Source organism: Leptinotarsa decemlineata, unplaced genomic scaffold, assembly GCF_025532065.1.
Source record: "Leptinotarsa decemlineata unplaced genomic scaffold, Ldec_3_MD MMD2_P_RNA_scaffold_6, whole genome shotgun sequence".
NCBI classification, from domain to species: Eukaryota; Metazoa; Arthropoda; class Insecta; order Coleoptera; family Chrysomelidae; genus Leptinotarsa; species Leptinotarsa decemlineata.
The window spans coordinates 9,912,031-9,921,312 of record NW_027412533.1 but is presented as its reverse complement, the minus strand read 5'-3'; the positions used below and the strand labels follow the sequence as shown (position 1 = coordinate 9,921,312).

Genomic DNA, 9,282 nt, shown 5'->3' with positions numbered 1-9,282 from the left:
ACGAATGGTCCTATAAGATGGTTTCCTATGATACCAGCCCAAACATTCACGTTGAATTTCCGTTGGTGTTTGGTTTGCAATATCCCATGGGGATTTTCTTCGGCCCATATATGGATATTATGAGAGTTGATAACTCCATCTCTACTAAAACCTGCTTCATCAGTGAATAAAACTCGATTAATAAAAGTCATATCCTCTCTTTGCCTATCCATGAACCAATTGGCATATTCCAGTCGTGCTGGAAAATCTTGAGGTGTCATGGCATGTACTTTCTGGATGTGAAATGGGTGGAGCAGTTGTTCCCTAATTATTCTATGAATAGTGGACTTGGATATATGGAACTGTTCTGATAGATTTCTGATGCTCATTAAAGGATCATCAGCGACGGCTTCCAAAATATTTTCCTCCAATACAACGGTACGTACAGTCCTAGGAGCGCCCTCACCACCTCGTTTTGGCAAAACTGTACCTACAATAATATCGAAATAAAACAACGTGCTCAAATTAATTATCAATTATTACATACCTGTCTCCCTCAAGCTGCGATCGACATGCTCGAATGGTTCTCTTGACGGTACCGTTCGATTGGGAAAATGCTCGGAATACAGACGACGAGCTTCTGCAGCATTACAAAATGCTCGTCCATAAAATACATGCATATCTGCATATTCATTGAATGTAAACTGTTCGGCCATATCAAAAAAATTCAAAATATCCTATAGAATATTGACAATACAATGATAGTCATATGACAACGCACCACTCAACAAAACAAAATCGCATTCCAGTTTCTCATTTTTTATCAAAACTTTCTAAAAGGATTTTTTGTCAACATCTGTGAAAGAAATGGAACATAATTATTCCCTGGATATTTTTCACCTGATCATGTGCAGCCGTTTTTGTAGTTCATTCGTTTGCTTTTTATTAGTATAGTAAATATTTCTTCCGATGTGCGTTTTTTCAGCTAAATTTAGATTCGTGTTAAAGAATTTCTCCCATAAAATTATAATTATCAGTGAAACTCCTCAACAGTTTAGCTGTGAAGAAGAATTTGAAACATTCGAATGTTGAGTTTCATGAGATTTAGATAACTGATCAACACGAAACGTGATTATTCCACACGTATTATGTACATACTAAATATAGAATGAATTCGATATTTCATAGTAGAGTAGCTTGTTAGTTTAAAAAACACCACAAATCTACAGAACTTGATATTTCTTTTGAAAAAATATCTGCTATCACAATTGTGACTTAAACTTCCATATAGGTACTGTACTTTTTGTTTACGACTTCATTTTAGCATACTTTGTATTATTCCTGTTATAAATGTTGTTGAATTAACGTTATCATTATTATTTCTGCTTTGATAATTATTCATTTCAAATAATGGTGGACGAGCGGGTTTTTTGTCGTCGAGTGGAACTACATTTTTATCAACACGTGTCTGCGGTTTAAGAGCCGATGGCTCTTAAATCAATATGGGAATTATCAGAAAGTACGTATCTATTCATATTTTGGTTTTTATAGAATTATTTTCCAGCAACTTGACTGCATTAACCTTTCTCGATTTATATATACAGGGTGTAACTGAATAAGTGTAAAACATTTAAGGAGGTGATTCCTCATCAAAAAAAAAGGATCGTTCATATAAAGAAACTTCATTGGAGCATCCCTTGCTAAGATACAGCCCCTTAAAGGAGGTTCATAAAGTTTGTATAACAATTTTTTTCACAAGTACTAAAAAAGTTACAATATTGAAATTAACCTGACTTTTGTACTAACAAAAAGACACTTGGCCAAAAATTCATTTGGTTTACCTCATGGTTGTAAGAGGTGGAAAACGCAACACCTAAAATTTATTTCCAATGTAACTTTTTGTCTTATTATTTGTTTACCATTTGAAAATTCATTACCGATAACCTGTTTCATTCTGAACAAAAAATGTCTCCTGGGTTTTTTGCCCAAAATAAATCAGTTCGCAGCAAAAAATTATTTCACGAACCACTACAGAGATACATCGTCATAAATGCGGAAATACGAAACTAATCTATCTAGTAGGTCGCTATTAGCGATAGTGACAATTAAATCGGTATGACGCTGTCAGTTTGTGAATTTTTTTGAAATTGAATCAATACTAATTGTGTGTTGTTGTTCTGTTCTTAATTTGTTACTTTAATAATTCAATTATTATTAAAATGGCATACACAAATGAGGAAATGGCTGATATGCATTAAGTTTACGGTCTGTCGCAGGGGAATTGTTTAGAAGCTTCTAGAAGATATCCTGAAATGTATCCTCAACGGCAGCATCCTTCACATAGAATATTTGCTCGAATTCATCAACGATTACGAGAATATGGTTCATTCAACAAAAGAACGCATGATTGTGGTCGCCATCAAGAAGTACGAATACCACAGCTTGAGGAAGCAGTACTTAATTTTATTGAAGAACAACCTACTACAAGTACTAGAAAGATTGCTTTCCAACTAAATGTTGATCATATGACGGTATTTCGAATTTTAAAGGAACAACTCTTATACCCTTACCATCTGCAACGAGTACAGGTACTGTTACCGCGAGACTTTCCGAACCGTTTTGAATTTTGCAATAGGATGCTGGAAATGATTATAAGAAATTGTGACTTTCTGAAGACGATAGAATTCACAGAAGAATAGTTTTTCTCGGGACAAGATTATTGAATTTCATAATGACCACATATGGGCTGATGGGAACCCTCACGCTATTGTCGAAACTAACCATCAAGAACAGTTTTCTCTTAACTGGCTCGGCTCGGTGTTATTGGGGATGATTTAATTGGGCCTCATATTCTACCTCCTCGATTAAATGGTGAGGCATACGTTCAATTTTTAAGGGAAGTGCATCCAGTACTATTGGAGGAAGTTCCTTTGTGCGTCAGAAGAGATATGTTTTTTATGCATTATGGGGCTCCCGCCCATTTATGTTAAAATTTAGTTATGGAATTCGCTGTATAGCCACTATCGAAAGCCTCTAAAATAGTTGGTTTTGATTCTGTAACGGTAATAAAAATGCGTTATGTTTTTCACATAACGAAGGGAAACGAATTCATTGGTGGAAATTCTAAAAGAGCTGCTGAATCGCACTGAATACTGCACGCAAATATACGAAGGCCACAGGTGTGAAAGAGAAAATTTTCACACGGCGAATTATACCAATTCCTAAATCAGGTTGAATTCTACCACTCATTCCAATGTATTCTGATTTATCAGCGTTAGGTAGTTTAGTCTGTGCGACAGCTAGCATTACAAAAGCAGTACAAGCAGTGAGAGCGAGCTGGTGAATTGAGGCGACTGAGGTGAATTGTCATGATAAAAACATGGAGGCAATAGCTCTTGATGAAACAGGAAGTGAAATTTCCTCAAAGCCCTATAGTAAATCATAAGGACTCTATCTGAAGACTCAAATTTCAAAAAACTCGTAGATTTTCTACCTCCAAGAGCTCTCTTCAACGTCGACCTCAACTATCACGCTAAGAAAATGGTGATTCTTTTTTTTCAAGGGGTATTCATGCGTGACCTATACCTATATTCTGCTAGAGTGAATCTGGATGGTCGACTGGTCCAGGGACATATTGGACAGCATATAGAAAAAGCAGTGCCTCCGTGAAATATTTTGATAGTTTTGGTAGTTTTTCCCTATTCAAAAAATTGAATTAATATGTTTATAATGGTGTAAAATGTTAATGTTCGTCAACCTACGAGAAATACCTCCTGTTATTATAATGGGATGGATGAGTTGGATAGACGAACGAAATAACGACGTTAATCCATCATTTCTGCTGCCAGCAATAAAAAGACATTAATCAGCGAAAATTGAAAAAAATTGTAGTTCTGCTCCAATAGAGAGCAACTGCGGTAGTAGTTGAATCATATAAGATAAGCACTATACTTCGAACACCATTAGTATATCATAGAAATGAGTAATGGAAGCATGATGACATAATCAATTTCACTATTATAAAGATGAAGCTGTTGAAATTGTAGCTCTGTAGTTATTAATTCCTGACCGTGATCACAAAAAAGGGGTTGTGCTTCAATTGACATTATCCGCAGCAGTTGAAGCAGTGAAAATTATTTGATAGAAGCATCAGATGTATATGAATAAGTCTGAAAGTGGATTAATTGCACGTGTTCCCGCTGAAAGGTCAGAATATAGAATGAGCGTTATCAGCTGAAACTTTCTGAAATTCATTGGACTGACGTTTCTACATATGTAAGGCTTGTAATATGGCTGTCATTACCTCAAGTGATGAACTGGAGGTTTTCGAGGTGCCCATATTAGCCTGAATTGGCATTCATACATATAAGCCGTATAGTTCACCATATTACCGGGATTCAGATGAGATCAGAATCACAGTCAATTTTCAAGATCTCATACTCGACATCGCAGAAAGCTGCAAATAACCCAGTGTAAAGGGAAAGTTAACACCATCTCATGCCACCAAGCAATGCTACCTATCCAATAACGCCCTTGCCTTATTTTTCGATGAAATTTGCTGGCTCTTATTAGAAAACCCGTCATAACCAATACAAAGGAAACTATGGTATAATTTTGACAAACGCACGCAAATTCATTAATAACGACAGGATGGGATCTTGACGCGAAGACACAAGATATATTAGATCCCGCCAGGCATGTATTCATCAGAAAAAAAAGTTTTGAAGTGACCCATGGCTTTAGCTGAAGTATATAACACAGGAATATTGACGGATCATTCTGATTATAGCACTCTCATTCGAAAATTTATTATTTGGAAAAGCCGATGCAACATTGGTATTTAACTGAATATAATATAGTAATAGGCATATCGTCTCGAAAGACCTTTTGAATCGCATCAGTAAAAGTGATAAATCCTGAAATGAAGTTGGCTTATCGTATGTGGGATCTTAATGAAATACAAACTCTTCATGATACATCCTCAGATATATGGGCCGTGAAAATAACCAGCAGTCTCGATACATCATCATCGACTTTCAAAACCCCGATCAATCTGACGGTATATCATAGGATTTTACATAGGATGTTACAATTTCCTCAAATCAATTGGATTAAAATTTCGACATATGGAAGACTTGTAATGTGACTGTAGTGGGGGGAGGACTTCGGATCGGTATCAGTCAACTACTTTCAAACTAGCAGAGAAGAATCAGAAGAACATTGACATAATTTTGGAATCTTTCGAAAAGTACTGTCAACTAAAAAGAATATTTTGCATTGAAGGTCATCTTTTACACTCAAAAATATTTGGAAACATGTGATCAATTTATAATGGACATAAAAAATGTGGTTGAAGATTGTGAATGAATTGATCTTTATTTAATGTTATAAGTTTCATGCATAGCTAAATGCAAGGTAAAACTAATTAAGCTAGGCACATTTACCATAAATAAACTGAAAACATTACGGTTTGCAGAAAATATGAGGAAACGAGAGACATTTATACTAGAGCAGAAATCAATAAAATGGAGAAAAATGACAAATTAAACTATTTAGATGACTGCCAGTACGATACGATTGTTAAGGTACTCGGACATGATCAAACTTATAGGAAAAAATACCGAGAAACATGTAAGTGATTTATTTGTTCGATTTTTATATGTTACTAGTACTATGTTGCTGTATCGCTGCTGTTCCAATATTTTGACAGAATCAGAATCAACGAGCTTAGGCGTGCGCACACAGAAAAGAAAGATTTGTTGAATGAAATAAAATTCACTTCATTCAAAGGAATAAAAGTATCATATATGCACGACAAAGTATTTTGTTGATGCAAGTAAAAAGAATTCTTGACTCCTAACTATTTCTTCAAGCATATGTTCATTGTATCAAACAAATATTTCATTGAAACAATCACATCCATTAGTTATTTCAATTCAAAGAAGAATTGAATTCAAGTAATATTTTGTCTGATTGATAGTGAGAATGATTTAGAGTAATTCGAATATTCTATTGAACAAACAAAATTTAAAGATGGGTGAAATAGTGGATCTGATTGAAATAATCAAATGTATTTTCTATTTGAGTAAAAGTTATGTTGAAGAAACATAATATATCTGCAGGATGAGGAAGAACTTCGCTTGTTTTGATAATGGGAAAATTTCCACTAAAATAATGATTTTGTTGAACAAATAATGAATAGTAGTTGAACGAACAATGTTTATACCTCATTGTGAGTATCTTTCTAATATAGTAAAGCATTTCGAAAGTTCAAAATAAGTATGAATAATGATGTACCAAATGAAATAAAGTTACGAATCAAAATCCTTCCCTCTTGTTTGAGTTTAGTTATTGGATTCAATGAACCAAATATTATACTAATCTGAGTACCAGTATCTCGTTGGTATTAATGGAGTTTCAGATCAGTTCTACTGAAAATTACTTTTCTCTTCTCTAAAACTTCAATATGTTTTTTAAGTTTGTAGATAAAAAGTATTACGTATAGTTTTAGTATATTGAGAAAAGTACTTTTCGGCAGAATCTGAAATACAGAGTCAGTGATTGAATTTACATGAATCTCCAATCAAAATAGATCAAGTTCTTGAATAATTGTGAGAATATATTATAGTTTGTTCAACAACCCGATTTCTCAATACATTGAATACACTTTGTATCATCATTTTCTTAACTGGATTATTGATCTACTTACGTACCTATCACGATTTTTTAATCAGCTGCTGATGGGAGTCTTGCGGATAAAATTTCATATTCAATACTGATTATGTAAATGACATGGAAAATTGTTCAACGTGAGAATGAGCAAAATATAAATGAAAATCGAGAAATTTTAGTACCAAATTTATTCAAACAATTAATAAATTATAATAGACTTCTACAAATATTTAAATGAAAATATAAATTTTTCACAAATGGTTAATCCTAATATAAAACATTAACGTATTTTATTATTTATTATTATTATTGGTCATATCTACTAAAAAACAATAAGAGTTGATTTCGAAACCTTTCACTGAAGTAATGATCTAAAATGAAAGAGAACAGAGATTAGTGATAGTCTACATTTTCGCAATAATACTATTGGATCAATTTCTACTTACTAGCTTAGATATTATCTCATATTTTTTTTTACAAATCCAATTTAACAAAAGGAGATACCCTTATTTTTTGATACTAGGAAAAAAACAATGACGTACTTCATCACAGAAAAATTTGATTAGAAATATGATTGTGATGACAAAATTTACCTAGGTCTCCAATCATAACTTTCAGGCCCTCAAATCTATTAAATTTAAGAATTCTAGCATTTAATTACTTAGGTACTTATAGACCTGAATAATAATATCAAAATAATAATATGCAAAATCTCATTTAAGAAAAACTATTGAATTTAGCCATAGGGAATACTTAATGAAATCTGTAGAGGTTTCGTTGGCGCTTCTTATGGATCAATAATATACAGGGTGTTCCATTTAATATAAGGAAGATTTTGTAAATTTTCATTTACAATATTTGACAAGCGGTTTTTCATACCCTGTATATCACAGGTCGATTTCAGATATATCGTTTGAGAGAGTTACCAATGTAGAATATTCGACCAAAAAAAAATTTCAACTGGACTTGGCACCACTTTATAATTTCAAATATTCTGAGTGACGAATATTGGAAAAAAAAACCTGTCATGCTAGATATCTCGAAAACCATCAATATTTTCGAAGTGCAGATATACATAAAGTTTATTTTATTTTCTATGAAGAAACCGAAAAAGCGATAAAAAATATAGGTTGCCATTTAAAAAGACACAGTTGGGATCCACCCAGAAAAAATTGAACACCCTGTGTGACCGCCAATATTTTTATTTTGTCGAGCTCGAGCAATAAGGTAATATTATAGAAAATTAGATTCCTATCTGCTTCCTATATAGAGATATGAAACACCGCGCCACTGTTGCAGGACCCTGTATATGATTCTTAATTTATTCCATCAATTGCTTCCTTGATTGAATATTTTTCTTTTGTCAATTGGTGGAGTCATTTCTTTCATTTCTTCATCAGTGAGCCTTTTAGCTATGTCTAATAAGGTTACATCATTTTCTGTCTGAAAAGTATGTGTTTTAAGTATATTATTAGGGGATAAATAATATATGTATTTTTTTACCTTTAAAAACGCCAATCAGGTCAGTTAATCCCAAGTTATTAAGAAATTCCTCCATGTCTAAAAATAGAAGAGATTATATTGCATGTTTTGAGTTCATGCAGTTTTGTTGGATGTCATCATTTCTGTAAATATGTTACAAATAACTTTTTTTTTCGGTATTACTGATTTTAATAAAGTAATACAAGAGAAAACTGTGATTATTTCACAATATTCTTTGAAAGGAAAATCTTAAAAAGAGGTTCCTTCAAGGGTTCAGTATATACTATCATGATGAAAATGAAATCATTGTTTACGGCACCATTCAATTATTTATGATGTAAGACATTTAGAAATCGAACTAAAGGTACAGCTCTTCGCTGACATTGCATACCTACACCTATTTCTGCGGCAAATACTTCAATTGTATTTACTCTGAAAATGTCCAATTCCTCTGTATCCAAAAATCAAAGGTCAACTAGGTACCCAGTGTATGCATACCTACCTACCTCTCAATGATAATCATTTCACTCGACAACTTCTACTTTCTTAAAAACAGAATTGAAAACATGGAAGCTTTCCTTCAGTCATTACATTAAACAATAAGAACTTCAAGCCACTTTTATAGATAGCTGTCGAGAAAAATGTATGGGCAGGTGGTTGAAAAAAACTATGTCCGTTTATCCAATACATGCTATTCATAATTATTTCAAAATATGGAATGAAAGAAAGTATATTATCAACATACCTGTGAAAACACCGAAAAACTTCAATCCACGTATAATCAAAAAGAAACTGTAAACCTCTTCGTCATTTCCTTGAAAAACACCAAACACATTTTTAATTCTTATTCCATTCGTGATTAGTTTACGGTTCTTGCGAAAACGCAAATGGTGCCGACCGGCACTCTATTCATTAGAAGTATTTCAACTATATCATTTCTTTCAAAGAAACAATTTAATTTTTCAAACCAACAAATAATAAAAATATTGAAATGAAATTATCCATAGTTTTGAAATTATTTCCAAAATTAGTTAAACGTATTGATATGTATTGTTGAAGTGAAAATAAATATTCAGTTGATTTAATTATATATTAGTGTCAAAACAGCACCCCATAGTGTTATACTGAATTGGAAAGTTTTCATTCAAC

At 32.9% G+C, this 9,282-nt stretch overlaps 1 long non-coding RNA gene across 1 annotated transcript; it reads right to left on the bottom strand.

Annotated features, from left to right (window-relative positions):
- Positions 1-7,907: 7,907 nt before the first annotated feature.
- Positions 7,908-8,964, bottom strand: LOC111508805 (uncharacterized). Its single transcript, XR_002722560.2, has 3 exons — positions 8,879-8,964; positions 8,155-8,211; positions 7,908-8,094 (listed from the first exon to the last, which is right to left on the bottom strand). It is a non-coding gene; the product is annotated as an uncharacterized lncRNA (long non-coding RNA).
- Positions 8,965-9,282: the final 318 nt, after the last annotated feature.